Raw genomic sequence first — 14917 nt, forward strand, 5'->3', positions numbered from 1 at the left:
ACATGTCAGTGTACACACTTGCTCCGCATAATTTCAATTTTAAGAATATTTAAAGTGTATGATTTCGCATTTAAGTTAAGTGATTACGGGAAACTTTTGATGATCATTGTGTGTTACTGTTGTGCAGTGTGTCTTATCTGCATATCACGGGAATATCAGTGATTTCTCTTCTCGTACAGTAGTCGGTAATCCTTGGCTTATTATAATTTTTAAAGTACCCCAAAGTTCTAAAGTTACTAGTGTATGGACCATATCTAAGTGAATTTTAAATAAAATAACATTACAGTGATAAAATAGATAGTACATAGTAAAGTTATTTGTGTGGAAACTTTGTTAAAATCAAAAGTGATAGAATGTTAGTTAATGATCAATAACAGTTTAAAATAAGTTCGATAAATTCATTAATTGAAGGAATCTGACGCTGGCCTAACGGTTGCACGTTTAATCCATACTCCGACAAACCCGAGTTCAATTCCACCAAATTCTAAAACATTTTATAATTGAACTTTATATTTTGATAGTAAAATTAAAAGTAAAAAAAAAGGTCAAATAATTAAAAACAAGAGAATCTGGTATTTGTAATAAACACCGCGCCGATTATGCCTAAAAAATATATGTCAGATTATGACAATGTTACTACCAGAACTAAAGACAATAAAGACCAAATTATTACTACATCAAATGTCTCGATGCAGGAAGTCCGCGACGTCGTGCGCGAGGAGCTCAAAGTCGTATTCGACATATATAGAAAAGACATGTTGGAGCAAATTGAAAACAAATTTCAAAAAGTGCTAGATAATATGGCGGCAATTAATACTTCTATTGAATTCCTGGAACGTAAATATGAGGACGTTAAGCAAGAAATGGATCTCAAATTTGAAAGTATAAAAAATCTAGAACAAGAAAATAACCGTCTTCGAACTGACGTGAACGACTTGCAATCGCGACTATCACTAATGGAACAGCAATCTCGGGCCTGTATCGTTGAGGTGCAGTGCGTACCGGAATTCAAAAATGAGAACCTTATTACTACATTAAACCAAATAGCATCGGTAATTAAATGCGAATTAGATAAAAAAAGACGTTATAACGTGTACTCGAGTCGCGAAATTAAATAAAGATTCACCCCGTCCAAGGTCTATTTTGGTGAAGTTCAGCACTCCGCGTGTCCGGGATACTTTCCTTGCTGCGTCGATGGAGTTTAATAGGAAAGCTAAAACAATTTCCAATAAATTAAACACAAGTCATTTGGGAATCGGAGGTGATAAGAGGCCTGTGTACATATGCGAGCATCTAGCGCCGGCGGTTAAAGCGCTCCACGCTGAAGCAAGACTGTATTCCAAAAAACTTGGATACCGCTTCGTATGGACAAAAAATGGCCGAATCTTTATGCGAAAGTCGGACAAGTCGGAATACGTATATGTTAAAAATCGTGAAGTTCTTAAGAATCTTAAATAGCTATAAGTAATATTGTTATACAACGCTTGTTTTTTTATTTTATTATTACTATAATATTTACTGTTTTAAATTGTTATTAACAAAATATTAGGGGAATTAACACAGATATGCAAGATGTACGTAACCAGGTTTTGAACAACAATTTTGACCTTGTACTGCTGACGGAGACTTGGCTGAATGGTAGTGTCCTTGACTCTGAAGTTTTTGATGGTAGATATACAATTTATCGCAGGGACCGCGAAACTAGTATTAGGTCATCCCACAAAAAGTCCGGAGGTGGAGTCCTCATAGCGGTTTCCAATAAATACTTCTCCAGTCGTAGCATGGATTTGGAAAGCGATTGCGAGGATTTATGGGTCTCGATACAGATGGGGGTGGGCAGATATAGACAGACTTTACATGTGTGCACTGTGTATCTGCCGCCTCCCGTAAATATTCCACTCCTAACCTACCCTACCTAACCTAACCTAACCCGCACTTCGAAATGACAATAATTTTTTCTTGTTGGTTGGTGATTTCAATTTACCTAGCATAATTTGGACGGATTCTGGTAGTAGTATTAATGGCAATAATAGTGCTTTAAATAGTATCTTTATCGATTTTTTAAATTTCAACTCCCTTTTTCAATTTAATTGTGTAAAAAACAATAAAAACAAAGTGCTTGACTTAGTACTCTACGACAGAAACGACAGTGACATCAAAGTGGAGGAATGCTTCTCACCTATTCGTAAAGTCGAGTCTTTGCACCCTGCTTTGAATATCGATGTAAGTATATAAACTCCTCACAAGCTATCCAACTCTCGAAACACGTCAGTGAATAAATACAACTTTTTTAAAGCGGATTATGAGAAAGTTATATCTTCTCTTGACAGTGTCAACTGGTTGAGTGAATTCCGAGATTCTTTTAGTGATGTCAATAAAATGCTTGATATATTTTCTGCAAAACTTTCAAATATTATTAAACTTCATGCCCCAAAAAAACAAAAATCAAAAACATTGTACCCGGCTTGGTTTTCTTATAACTTAATTAACACATTAAAAAGAAAAAATAAGTACCGTATTAAAGTGAAAAAGTATAACAATCCTCTTGACTTAGTCGAATTTAAGTATCTCAGAAGAGAGTGTGAAAATTTAATGAAAAAATGCTACGACAATTATATAGAGTCTGTCGAAGACACCATATCCAAAAACCCTAAATATTTTTGGACCCACATAAAAAACACACGCAATAGAAACAGTTTATATCCGACAAGGATGGTCTTAGGTGATTTTGTAGCGGAAAACAAAAATGACATATCAAACCTGTTTGCCACTCATTTTTCGTCGGTTTACGAGGATAACAATATTATTATCCGTGAAAGTGAAGAACCCAAAACTTGCATTGGGAATATTCGTCTTTCACAGGAAGATATTGGAAAGAAGCTGAAAGGGCTCGACACTAGTAAAGGATCGGGTCCCGATGATATTCCCCCGATTTTCTTAGTTCACTGTGCTGAAGTGCTGTAATTCCCATTGTATGTCATCTACAATGTCTCTTTAAATACAGGCGTCTTTCCCGATAAGTGGAAGGAAGCTAGAATTGTTCCCATTCATAAGGGCGGTAAGCTGGAGTCAGTGGATAATTATCGCCCAATCTCTATTTTGTCGACAATGTCAAAGGTCTTCGAATCTTTGGTTTGCCAACATATTTCTATCTATGTCAAACCGTATCTCAGTATACATCAACACGGTTTTATATCTGGGAGATCTACGAACACAAATTTAATAACATACGTCCACGAAATAATTCTGAACTTAGACAAAGGAGCGCAGGTAGACGCAATTTACACAGACTTTTCAAAGGCCTTTGACAAAGTCAATCATAATATATTGCTGGAAAGACTTAGATCGTTGGGTATAACGGATAGTTTACTGAAGTGGTGTGGTTCATACCTACGGTTGAGACCTTCGCGCGTTGTGATTGATGGAGTCAAATCTGAGTCATTTATTGCGCACTCCGGGGTACCACAGGGGTCCAATCTGGGTCCTGTATTTTTCAACATATTTATAGACAGTCTATGCTCTAAATTTAAATATAGTAAATTTTTTCTTTACGCGGATGATTTAAAGCTAATTCGTACAGTTGACGCTCAATCCGATGTATTACTTCTTCAAAGGGATATCGAGTCTCTTGTTGACTGGTGTGTAGCTAACAGCATGAATTTAAATATAAACAAATGCTTTTACATGAAATTTACAAGAAAGAAGCAGTCTATAAAAAGTGAATACAAAATACTTAATGCTGTTATTAAAGAGGTTGACACTGTTCGTGATCTTGGTGTAATTTTTGACCCAAAAGTGCAGTTCACAGAACACATAGATCATATTGTTAAAGCAGCTTGGAGGAGTCTAGGATATGTAATAAGAAGGGGAAAGGAATTCCGTAAGACCTCAACAGTCATTACTCTCTACAACTGTTATGTTCAAAGCAAACTCGAATATTGTTCGGTTGTGTGGTCACCACAATACAAAGTACATGTTGATACGATTGAAAGGATCCAAAAAAAATTCACAAAGTTCCTTTCGTATCGTTTTGGTGGTAATTCTTGTGGTAGGAACTACGTTGATAGTTTGAGGGAGTACCGAATGTTGCCATTGTCCGGCCGCAGACAACTCATTGACATGACCTTTTTGCACAAACTTTTAAACAATAAAATAGATTGTTCCCAACTTCTCTGTTTAATTGGTATTAACGTCCCATCTAGAATGCCTAGACAACATATTTCATTATTTTGCATTCCTCGAACTAGGACCCGGCTGGGAAGAAATTCTCCTGTCAGCAGAATAAAACGTACATATAATGATTTTTCTCAGACCTGTAAAGACTTGGACATCTTGCATAGCAGTTACAATAGTTTTAAGCGTTATGTTTTCAAAATATTACTCTTGTTAAATGTTAATGTTAATGTAGATCGAGGTTCTTGAATGTTTGTTTTTCTTTTTTTCTTTTATAGCACAATATTGCTTTCGGTATTGCATTTTGTCACTAATATTTTTGATGTTTTTAATATTTTAAATTGGTTATTTGATTTATTCTTAATAATTAAAAATTCACTTACTTGTGAAGTGTTGAAAATTTTATCTGATTATCATTCTCTTATTTACATTATTTTTACTGTTATCATTATTTTTATCATAACTTTTTTTTCTTTCTAAATTTTGGCATTACACTTTGGCCGAACATAGTAATTTTGAATATTTGATTTGATTATGATATGTTTGGAAATTTATAATGATTAACTTAAAGTGTGTAACTTGACATAATTAATATTACACGTTGTGATGACCTGTAATTGGAAGAACATTCAAACTATATATTGCAAGCTCATGTTTAAAAAAGCTGTAAATAATGTATCTTTTGTTGGTTATCCATAAATAAATAAATAAATAAATAAATAAAACAAGGTCATGAAGACGTTAAGCGGTCATCGTGTCGCCACTTCCAAATTTTTTTAATTAACATGGCAAGATCAGCATCACGTCGCTGTTCGACCTTAAGCCATGGATCTATGTTTTGAATTAAGTTAGAGACGAAACCTCTTAGCATTCAATGGATTCACCGTGCGGGTGCCGGGTCCATTGCGTTGCAGGGAGTGGAGCTTCAACAGTGCCTGGGACTTGCGACCCAGGTGTAGGTTTAAGGGGCCCCTAACTAACGCGCGTTAAACGCTCACCTCCACTGTCCAAGCTCCTCTCCCTACCTAACCATATTTGAAAAGAACCTACTAGGGCTGCCTTCGAAGTACGTTCCAAGAACGAATTGATGTGAGTTCTGGACAGGCCCAAGTCTTTTAGCAGGTTGTAGAGAGATTTAGCCGTTATACCTCTCGCTCCCACTTCTACCGCGTATAAATCCACGACGAACCTATTTCGAGTGAGTTCGTTTGTGAGCTCGTAATATTTGTTAACCTTGATGGTATGGTCTTTGGGGATGTTGGTTTCCCAAGGAACCGTAAGCTCTATCATCACAACGCGCTTTAAGATTCGCGAATACATAAATATGTCTGGTCTGGAGGCCGACGCACAAATATCCTCGGGGATTTTGTATTGTTTTTCATACGTATCCATCATTATAGTCCAATCCGTAGCCGCTTTAAGGATGGAGTAAGGCTTGACATTTGTTTTTATAGCCCTAGTGCCCTCTCTCACAAAACCTACTGATCGCTCGTTTGTGGTTATTTCCTTTTGCGCTCTGGCTACCGAAAGACTAACCGCTTCACGTATGATTTCTAGAACCCTATCGTGACGACGCGAGTATTGACCGCTATCGAGGAGTACCCTACATCCCACTAACAAGTGCCTAGCAGTTCCAACTGCCTTCCCACAGATATAGCAAGTCTTTTCGGTACCTTTACCCCATCTTACTAAATTACTTTGATCTGGGAGAGTCATCTGGAACGCATTGAGATAGAATTTTAGCAATGCTGGCGACCAATCATGGATTAAGGTGCGCCATTTTAGTGCTAATGGGATGCAAAAATCTCCTATGTCTAACCACTCGTTCTGCATTTCTAAACTTATTGCATGGATCTTATATTTATCATTCTCGTCTTGCCGAATAAAAGACTTCAATATATCCGTATCTTGGACCTTCCTACTTGATCCTAACCCTACTCTGTTACTTTGCGCTCCTATCATAAACTGCTTGTGGAATTGAAGCCTTGACTCTAGCTATGGGGCATCTTTGTCTTTTGGGAGCGATGTAACGACGTCATCCTGGGATTTCCCCAGGATATATCTCTTGGAAACTCTCAGGTGTTTGTAGAGCTCCGATGGCCTTTTTAGACTCATCCCAAAACTATTGCGATCCCTAAATAAAGCCGATGAATCAGCCGTTAGCGCGAGCCCGAGCCACAACTTCAACATCTTTATGACGCCTGCATCTAACTTTGACAAAAGGGTTTTATTGAAATCATAAACGAGGAAAGGCCAATTTAAACGTGAAGTCAGATAATTATCGTAGATCCAAGCTTTTTTAACGTTACTGATCTGTTGGCTATCTACCTTGTTGAGATCGTTTAAAAAGCTATCTACTATACCTTCTAAAGATGGAGTACGACCTATATTATCAATCTTCCGACCGAGAAATTTAAATGGTGCATTTTCTGTAACCGTAGAAATGCATTGACCGCCTAACGATAATCCCGGATCGTATGAGGTGTATCTTGTACTCCGCCTACCGAGACACAGACAGTGACATTTACTTGGTTTTGTCCTCAATCCATCGGTCCACTCACAGAATCTATCCACTTCATCTAATAGTACTTGACAGTGTTTGGGGTTACGCTTCTAACAATCTAGCTATTTTGGTACAAATTTCAGAGTCACTTATATTCCAGTGATTTTTTGCTTGGTCAACATGGAGCACCAGTCCATTATAGGCACGTTCCCGTCTGGGGTAAACGATGCGATATAGATGTCACTTAACCTTGGCCTTTGTGTTGTTGAAATCAAATTGAAAAGTAAACCTGCAAGGAAATCGTCATTTGCTTGCATACTGGCCTGTTGTTGTTTAGATAATGTTTCCAGAAAGCTGGCCAGTGCCAGAAGGGTATCCGATTTCTTTGGCACATTTCCTCCTTTTGCGTGAGACGATGGACCTGCTGGATCCATCCCACTTCTGATGTCGGCTCGCGATTGGAGTATGGGCGAGCTAGGTGGCTCTGAAGTCTCACGGTTGAGAGAATTATCCTCCATTTATAGTACTTATTAAAATAAGTAGATGATTCAGGCGGATCCCTTGACCACAATTATGAGTTGTGAACAGGACGGCTGCCGAACCACTACTGGCTCATCGACGATTAGCCCTGCTTATATAGGAGCCGTCCCCTCCCTTCACAACTCACCTGATTCACTGATTGGTGGATGAAGTCTGAGTCGTTTTACTTCTAAATAAAACTAAAATTATTATTTACAATCAAAAGTTATTTAACGAAACCAACAAATCAATTGAGTAATAATTAGTATTATTTTAATTATTACACATTTATCATTAACGCCGACATATAAATTATTAAAACCATAAATAATTAAAATTTAAAATATAATAAAATAATTACAATAAAATTTAAAATTTGGATTGATATTAAATATACATTGCAATAAAATTAAAATTAATAAATAATTAAAATTTAAATATAAAATTGAATTAAAATAATTTAAAATGAAATAAATTAAAATTTAAATAAAATTGAAATTGAATAATTTAAAACAATAAATACAATTAAAATGATAAAACAAATTTACAATAAAATTAGAATTGAAATTGAATGGTTAAAATTTACATATATTGTGCAGCATCCTCCTCTTTATCTGGTTTTGTTCCTCTCGTTTGCCATCTTTACAACTTTTAGGCAGAACCGCTCCAGATGCGGCCTGGAGTGTTTATCCGCTATTATCCTAGCTATTGATGTTTCGGTTAAACTTTTCCCAGTACTTAATTCCAGGTCGCATCTGTCACGGTCATGCCTCGGGCACTCAAATAGGAGGTGCTGCACCGTCTCTGCGACCTCTGGGTCGCACACACATGAGTCATTATCTTTTAATTTGAATTTGTAAAGGTATGCCGCGAATCCTCCATGCCCGGTCAGCACTTACGCCCACCCAGACGTCCTGTCGAGGCACCTCATGGTCCGATAAGCGCACCATGCATCAGGGAAGAACATGCGGGTGACCTCCGCTGTGGCTCCTTCGGTGTACCTGCTGTTCCAGCGCCGGACCGCGCCCTCTCTCAGTCGTCGTTTGACATGTGAGATAGGACACCTGTCATAGGCTGGGGCGACCCTAGACTTATCTTGAGGATCTTGAGCTCGTTCACCATCGAAATGTCAACCCCGCCCAGCTGCACAACCGGAGTGTCGTACTTAAGCTTGCGCGTAACTACCATCGCCTGCGTCTTTTCGGCGGAAAAGCGCAGCTTATTTACGACACCCCAGTCCCGCGCAACAGCCAGGGCGGCATTGGCATCCCGTTGGATCTCGAGTGCAGTATGCCCGGAGAACACCAATACGATATCGTCCGCGAACGCCTGCACGTACGCGCCCAGCCCATCCAGGCTGTCCAGGAGGGGGTCCAGCAGCATGTTCCAAAACAGAGGTCCACCTATAGAGCCTTGAACACAGCCTTTGGTCTGCGCCTTCCGCACAGTTCTTCCCGCGTAGTGCACAGCGACGCTTCGGTCCCGGAAGTAATCCTCGACAAGACGCCTTAGGTTTACGGGGATACCTTTCTCTATCATTCTGCACTTTATGGCCGGCCACCACGCGTTGTCGAACGCTCCCTCAATGTCGAGAGAGACCATGAGGGCGGTCTCTTTCCTGGAAAGAACACCCCTTACGTGCTGCATCAGGTCATACAGCGTATCCTCCGTGCTCCGCTGCGGTGTGAAGCCATACTGCCTTGCATTGGACTTGGGCAAGACGTGCCATCGGATTCGACGACACAGAATTTTCTCTAGGATCTTGCCCAAGATGGAAAGGAGTCCAATGGGGCGGTACGACTTTGCGCGGGCATAGTCTGGACGAGCTGGTTTCCTGAGCACCACGACAGAAGCCTCCTTCCACGGCGCTGGAAAGCACGCCAGGTCAAGACTTCCCCAGGAAGTCTCGCACTTGCGCCAGGTATGGCTCGATGTCCTCCGTGCCTTCAAGGTAGACAGAGACGACCGCTACGGTCCAATCTCCCGCCTTAAGGACGACAGCCACGATGTTCTCAGTGATTATCTGGGTGTTCACATGAACCTCCAGGTCCTCACGGAAGACCATGACTGCCGCCTTGACGGGCTTGGTCCTGGCGTCCTCTCTCTGCACTACCCTGACGCCACAGAAGCTACCGACCCTTCCCTCAGAGCCGACGTAAGGTTCCTGGATTAAGGCGACTCCAACACCACCCCTGTGCGTGTCCATGACCAGTTCCTGCGTCGCCAGACGGGCACGCTGGAGGTTGGCTTGGAAGACCACAAAGCTTCCCTTACACTCCGGTACAGCTGCGGTGCCCTCAGCAGTAGCTCACCGAAGAACGCGCGATACCGTCCCACTTCCGCCGGATAGGGCAGTCTCCGCTGAATGCATTGTGGCCCGCTTCCTGGAACCCAGCCCGGTCGCAGTTCCTGCAGACGGGGGGCCTCCCATCCACTCGGGAGGGACACTTCGTTCGGTCGTGCCCCCCCCCCCCCCCGCAGTGGCTGCAAAGGTCCACCGTCTCCTTACAGTTTCTGCGGCCGTGGCCGTAGCCCAGGCAACGGGTACACTGCACCAGCGGCGACTGATCCTCGGCAGTCAGGCCCTGTATGTCAATGTACACGGTCCCCGCCTCGGTCAGCTTGCGCCAAACCTGAGGCGAGACCTGCAACACGACATGGGCCTGGTGAGGGTTCCGCGCCTTCCTACGGTAAACCTCCTTGACCCTAAAGTGAGCCGGATCCAGGTCCCGCCACAACTTCTGATTTTGACATTTTAGTGACTCTATTATGTCAGCCTCAAAGTTGTAGCCGAACACATTCCGGAAAAACACCCTCGGGTCTCGGTTCGCTGCAGGCTCGAGTTTGAGACCAGCCTGGGACTTGAGTCGACTTTCGGTCTTCTCCAGTCCCGGCCAGTCCCCGCAGCTGATCACAATCTTGCTATCCCTAATTTTCCTCACTCTGTCAATTTGGATCCCCGACCTACGCGCGTCGAGGGCCTCTCTTACTTTCCCTATCACACTGTCACTCGTATCCTTGGGGGTGGTAGAGGACACGATCAGCGCATGATTCGGACGGCAAGGAGGGAGCCGGGCCTTTGGTTTCGGAGCCCTCGCCGCCTCGGCGTACGTTGACGTCGAGGCTTTGAGGGTCTCGATGGCCTTTCCGGATTCCCTAGCGGTTACTCCGTACTCCTCCAGCTTCCCCCCGACCTCCCCAACCTGCGCCCCAACCGCGTCCACCTTCACCCCCGTTTCCACAATCATCTTCCTGACATCCTTCACTTCTTCCATCAGGCCCTCTAATTTTTTCACGTTCCCGCACAGCGCTCTACCCGGGGGATACTCGTCAAATCTTCCGAGAACGTCAAAGTTTATCATTTTCTTAATATCGTTTGTGTTACTGACTAGTTCCCCAATTTTTTCTCCCCAGTTCAATTTTTCTAATATATTATTAATAAATTTTTCTTTTTCTTCTAATTTACTTTTTAGGCTTTCTTCCCCCTCCAGCCGCGACCTCACCAACTGGAGTTCCAGGGAACGCAGTCGCTCATCCACCTGGAGGACCGTCCCGTACAGCTCCGAAAGGCTATCCAGGACAGCCTCCTTGATGGACGACTTAAGGTTCCCGGACTGCTCCAATTGGGACTTCGCAGTCTGGTAGAGCCTATTCGCCTTTCCCGTGGCGGTCTCCACCGGGCGAGCACTGGGCTGTGCATTAGACGGGGCAATTCGCGGCCTCTCGTCTGTGTGTGCGACTGTTATTGTTTTAACATTCTTGCCCTGCGGCGGTGCCATGTTTAAAGTTTTTTCGTAAGTATTAATTTAAAATGACGTCACCAATAGGGGTGACGGTCAAAGGACTATAAATAAAATTTAAAATTTTAACGTCCCCAATAGGGGGGACGGTCACAACACAAACACAAACTTATCTAATTAAAACACTTTAACGTCCCAATAGGGGACTATCACAGTTTACTTCAAAATTAAAATTTTAAAATTTTAAATTTTAAAAATTTTAAATATTCAGTATAATATTAAAATTTAAATTTAAATTGGAATTATTTATTTACAATTTTATATATATTAATTAAAATTTAAAATAATAAATTAGATTCTAAATTTAAAATTTTCAAATTAAAATGTATTAATAATAAAATAATTAAAATAAAATAGACTATAATTCCAATTTTAAAAGATTTTAACGTCCCCAATAGGGGGGACGGTCGACAACACAACACAACACAAACTTAACTAAGGATAGGCCAACTACCGCGGGAGAATCAAGGATTTCGAATTCGGGAATTATTATGCACAATTAATGTGAATAACTCCTCGATCCCGGATCCAAAAATTTTGTGGGGGGTATCAGGGTAGTCAGGAGAACCGCCCGGATCCTCCTATAGCCCTTTCCCGGAAATCGGAAAAACTTTTTTTCAAAAAAATTTCCGAATTTTCCACCCTTGATTTTTCCCGAATTTTTGAATAATTTTAAATTTTGACTGACCCGCTGAGTAGTCTTCCGCAGGATCAACCTCGAAACCAAGTTTCAGAGCGATCGGACTGCGGAAACTATTTTTAATTAAGGGGTCAAGTTTTTTAACGTAATTTGAAACCAAAAATGGGTGTCCTAAATCTTTGGTAATTTGGAAAAATTTTTGTAATAATACTTATGGTGTTTCGAACAGGCTAGGACCCCAGGAACCTGCCGAAATTAGGCGACAAAGTTATTTTGTAGTTGACCTATATGACACTAAAAATTACAAAATTTGTAAAAATAGTTGCGTTGCTTGCGCGAAGCCAATCTTGATTTTAAAATGTAGTGTATTGAGTGCACTATGTAGTGAAATAAAAAAGTTTTGGGGTCACCGCTTTAGATTAAAAAAAAAAAAAATATAAGAGTTTAAAGTTTTTTTTATGGGGTTACCAAAAACTGCACTGCACCTTCTTTGCGTTGTAACTCCTTCAATTTTTGGCACAGCGCGACGTTCGATGTGTCCGGAGATTCAGGAGAGACCCCCCCAACCCGGCTAAACTAGTGGCGCCACCCACGCGTGCTTGGATCACTGACCACGTGCCACGTGATTTTTTGGGGGTCACCTCAATATCTCCGGAACCCCTGACCGGAAAAATCCGAAATTTTGTAGGGATGTACCCCTCACTATTTAACACTCTTTCACAATAAAAAATTCATAGGTCGCCGCTTTAAAAATGGCGGCGCACGCACTTTTTTTTTTTTTTTTTTTAACCTTAAAATTTCCGGTTTTTGGTGAATAACTCGGCGAAAAATAATCCGATCTCACTAATTTTTTTCACCGCTCGACTGGGGACACTGAACCGCACTCAACGACGTATCACTCGTTTTTTGTAGCACTATTTTTGCCTTTAAAACTGATTTTTAACTGCGGAGCGCGTTTAAAACGTGACCGGTCACTTCGGCGCGTGGCGGGCAACTGGGTTAGGTAAGGTTAGGTTAGGTTTCCCCTCGCCTTCGGCGTCGGGACGTGACGACCCCATCGCCCACCGGCTTTTCCGGTGCAGTCAGTCACGGGGAGGGGGACCTTGACCTCGTTTTGGGGTCTCGGTCCGGGCTGGGGGAACAGCCCGTAGAATGAAAGGCTTGTGAATGTGTGATGGATGAATGCTGATGGATGGGCTTATACGGCCCCTAATCTTTGGTTCTGGTGCCCGGCCTTGGGATGCATGGCGAGCAGGCGGCTCGTCCCAAGGGCACCAGGTCTGGCCCTACCTCAAAGGGTCAAAACAAAAAATGGAAAATCGTGTTGAGAAAAATAGTCCCCGGGTGGGTCCCGGTATTATTGCCGGGGAATCCCACACTCCCGCTTCGGCGGGGGGTCGGCCCATGTATACGGGGGGTGCCACCAATACGATCGGAGGAGAAGAAGAGAGGAGAAGTAACGACCATGGCAATATGACAACGGATTCCGACTTGCAAAACGTTTCGGCTTTGGGCATTAGGCCGGGCTCGGCGCACCTTACCGTGTCGAGACCGGACCCTGTAAGCGATGTCGAAGAGACCAACGCTCGCAATCAGTTTGAGCGCGAGTTGGGCCTCGGAGCCGCGTCGCGCATTCCGCGCGTTCTGCTCACACGGCTACCAACCGGACTGGACAGAAGTGATAGAGATAGTGACGACGATCTCTCTGACTCCTCGGCCTTCAGCGCTATGTCGCTGGAGTCCGGAAGGTCATCAATGACCGGAGCAGACAGGCCTCGCAAGAGGAAAACAGAAAGTGACGGGATGCACGCCTTGAGCAGAGGGGCGGCACCCACTTCTAAAAAGGGACGTAGGCGGCCACCAATGCCTGGCCAGTATGTCGGCCTCGCGACGGCCCAAGCTGTCTACAACAAGGCGAAGGAGGAGGCCCTTCGGCTTCAGGCCGAGAAGGATGTGGCCGAAATAGTTAAGAGAGCGAAAGAGAGAAGCGCGTCAAGGAGCGCAAGCCCTGTACCGAACGCTGCTACAATTGAGAATGTGTCAGCGCAAACCAATGCCGCTCTGACTAAAAGTGTCGAGGCCTCGTTGGCGAACATTCTGATGGTCGCCACGAGGTCAGGAAATTTGAAGGGCACCTTCACAAAATGCCTCAAAGAGGCGGTCGTCAATATAAGGACGGCCGTCTCGGAGTTGAGGGAGCGCTCCTCTTCGGAGGAGATCAAGCGGTTGGAGGCGCAAAATACGCAACTCCTCGCACAGGTGGCGGACCTGCGCCGAGAGATGGAGGAGTTGCGCCGACAGGCCTACCGCCCGGCCGAAAAAGAAATTCGCCAGCTGATGGACGAGGTTTCGAGAAAAAACCTCCAGACCCTCGGCACAATGCTGGACGCCAGGCTGGCCGGCATTGAGGACCGCCTTCTGCCGGAGCCTCGAAGACGGCCTGCTCTGGCCGTAGAAGTAACAGGTGCCATAGAGGCACCGAAGCGGAAGGGCCCAGAGCCCCAAAAGGTGACGGCTGCCCCCACATATGCAGACATCGCTGCGGTTACAACAACCGCTGCAGCCGTGAAAGCGGCCCGCCCTGCGCCGGCCAGGAGGCGACATCAAACAAAGCAGCCATCATTGGCTGCTCAAGAGGCGGCGCAGAGAAATGAAGGGGCCACATCCAGTCCCTCTACCGCCGAAGGCCCGCACATTACAGACGGGTCACGAAAGGCGAGCAAGAAGAAGGGGGTGGCTACTCCAGCTAAAGCCACCCCAAAGAAGAAGAAAAAGAAGAAGAGGAAGGTGAAGCTTCGTTCACCGACCACCGCGGCAGTCACGCTCACCTTAGCAGCGGACGCCGCGGAGAAAGGGGTGACATATGTCGGCTTGCTGACGCAGGCTAAGGCGGCGATCGACTTGGGGGAACTCGGCATCCCCAGGCTCGGTTTCCGCTTAGCCGAAACTGGTGCGCGCGTCCTCACCATCGACGGTGAGGGAGCGCAGGAAAAGGCGGACGCCTTCGCTGAGCGGCTGAGGTCCGTCCTGCCCTCAGACGTCGTGAAAGTCGCCCGTCCGGTTCGGAGTGCGGAGATCCGCATCGCCGGGCTGGACGAGTCCGTAGCGACCGCCGACGTCATCCAAGCGGTCGCAAAGGAAGGAGGGTGCTCGGTTGGGGACATTTGGGCGGGTAAACTGGTGGTCGGGCCACGGGGCGACGCGTCCGTATGGATGCGCGTCCCGGTCGCAGCCGCCAAGAAGCTCAGCAGCTCCGGGCGGCTGATGGTCGGCTGGGTGTCG

The sequence above is a fragment of the Danaus plexippus genome, unplaced genomic scaffold (assembly GCF_018135715.1).
Source record: "Danaus plexippus unplaced genomic scaffold, MEX_DaPlex mxdp_39, whole genome shotgun sequence".
NCBI lineage: Eukaryota > Metazoa > Arthropoda > Insecta > Lepidoptera > Nymphalidae > Danaus > Danaus plexippus.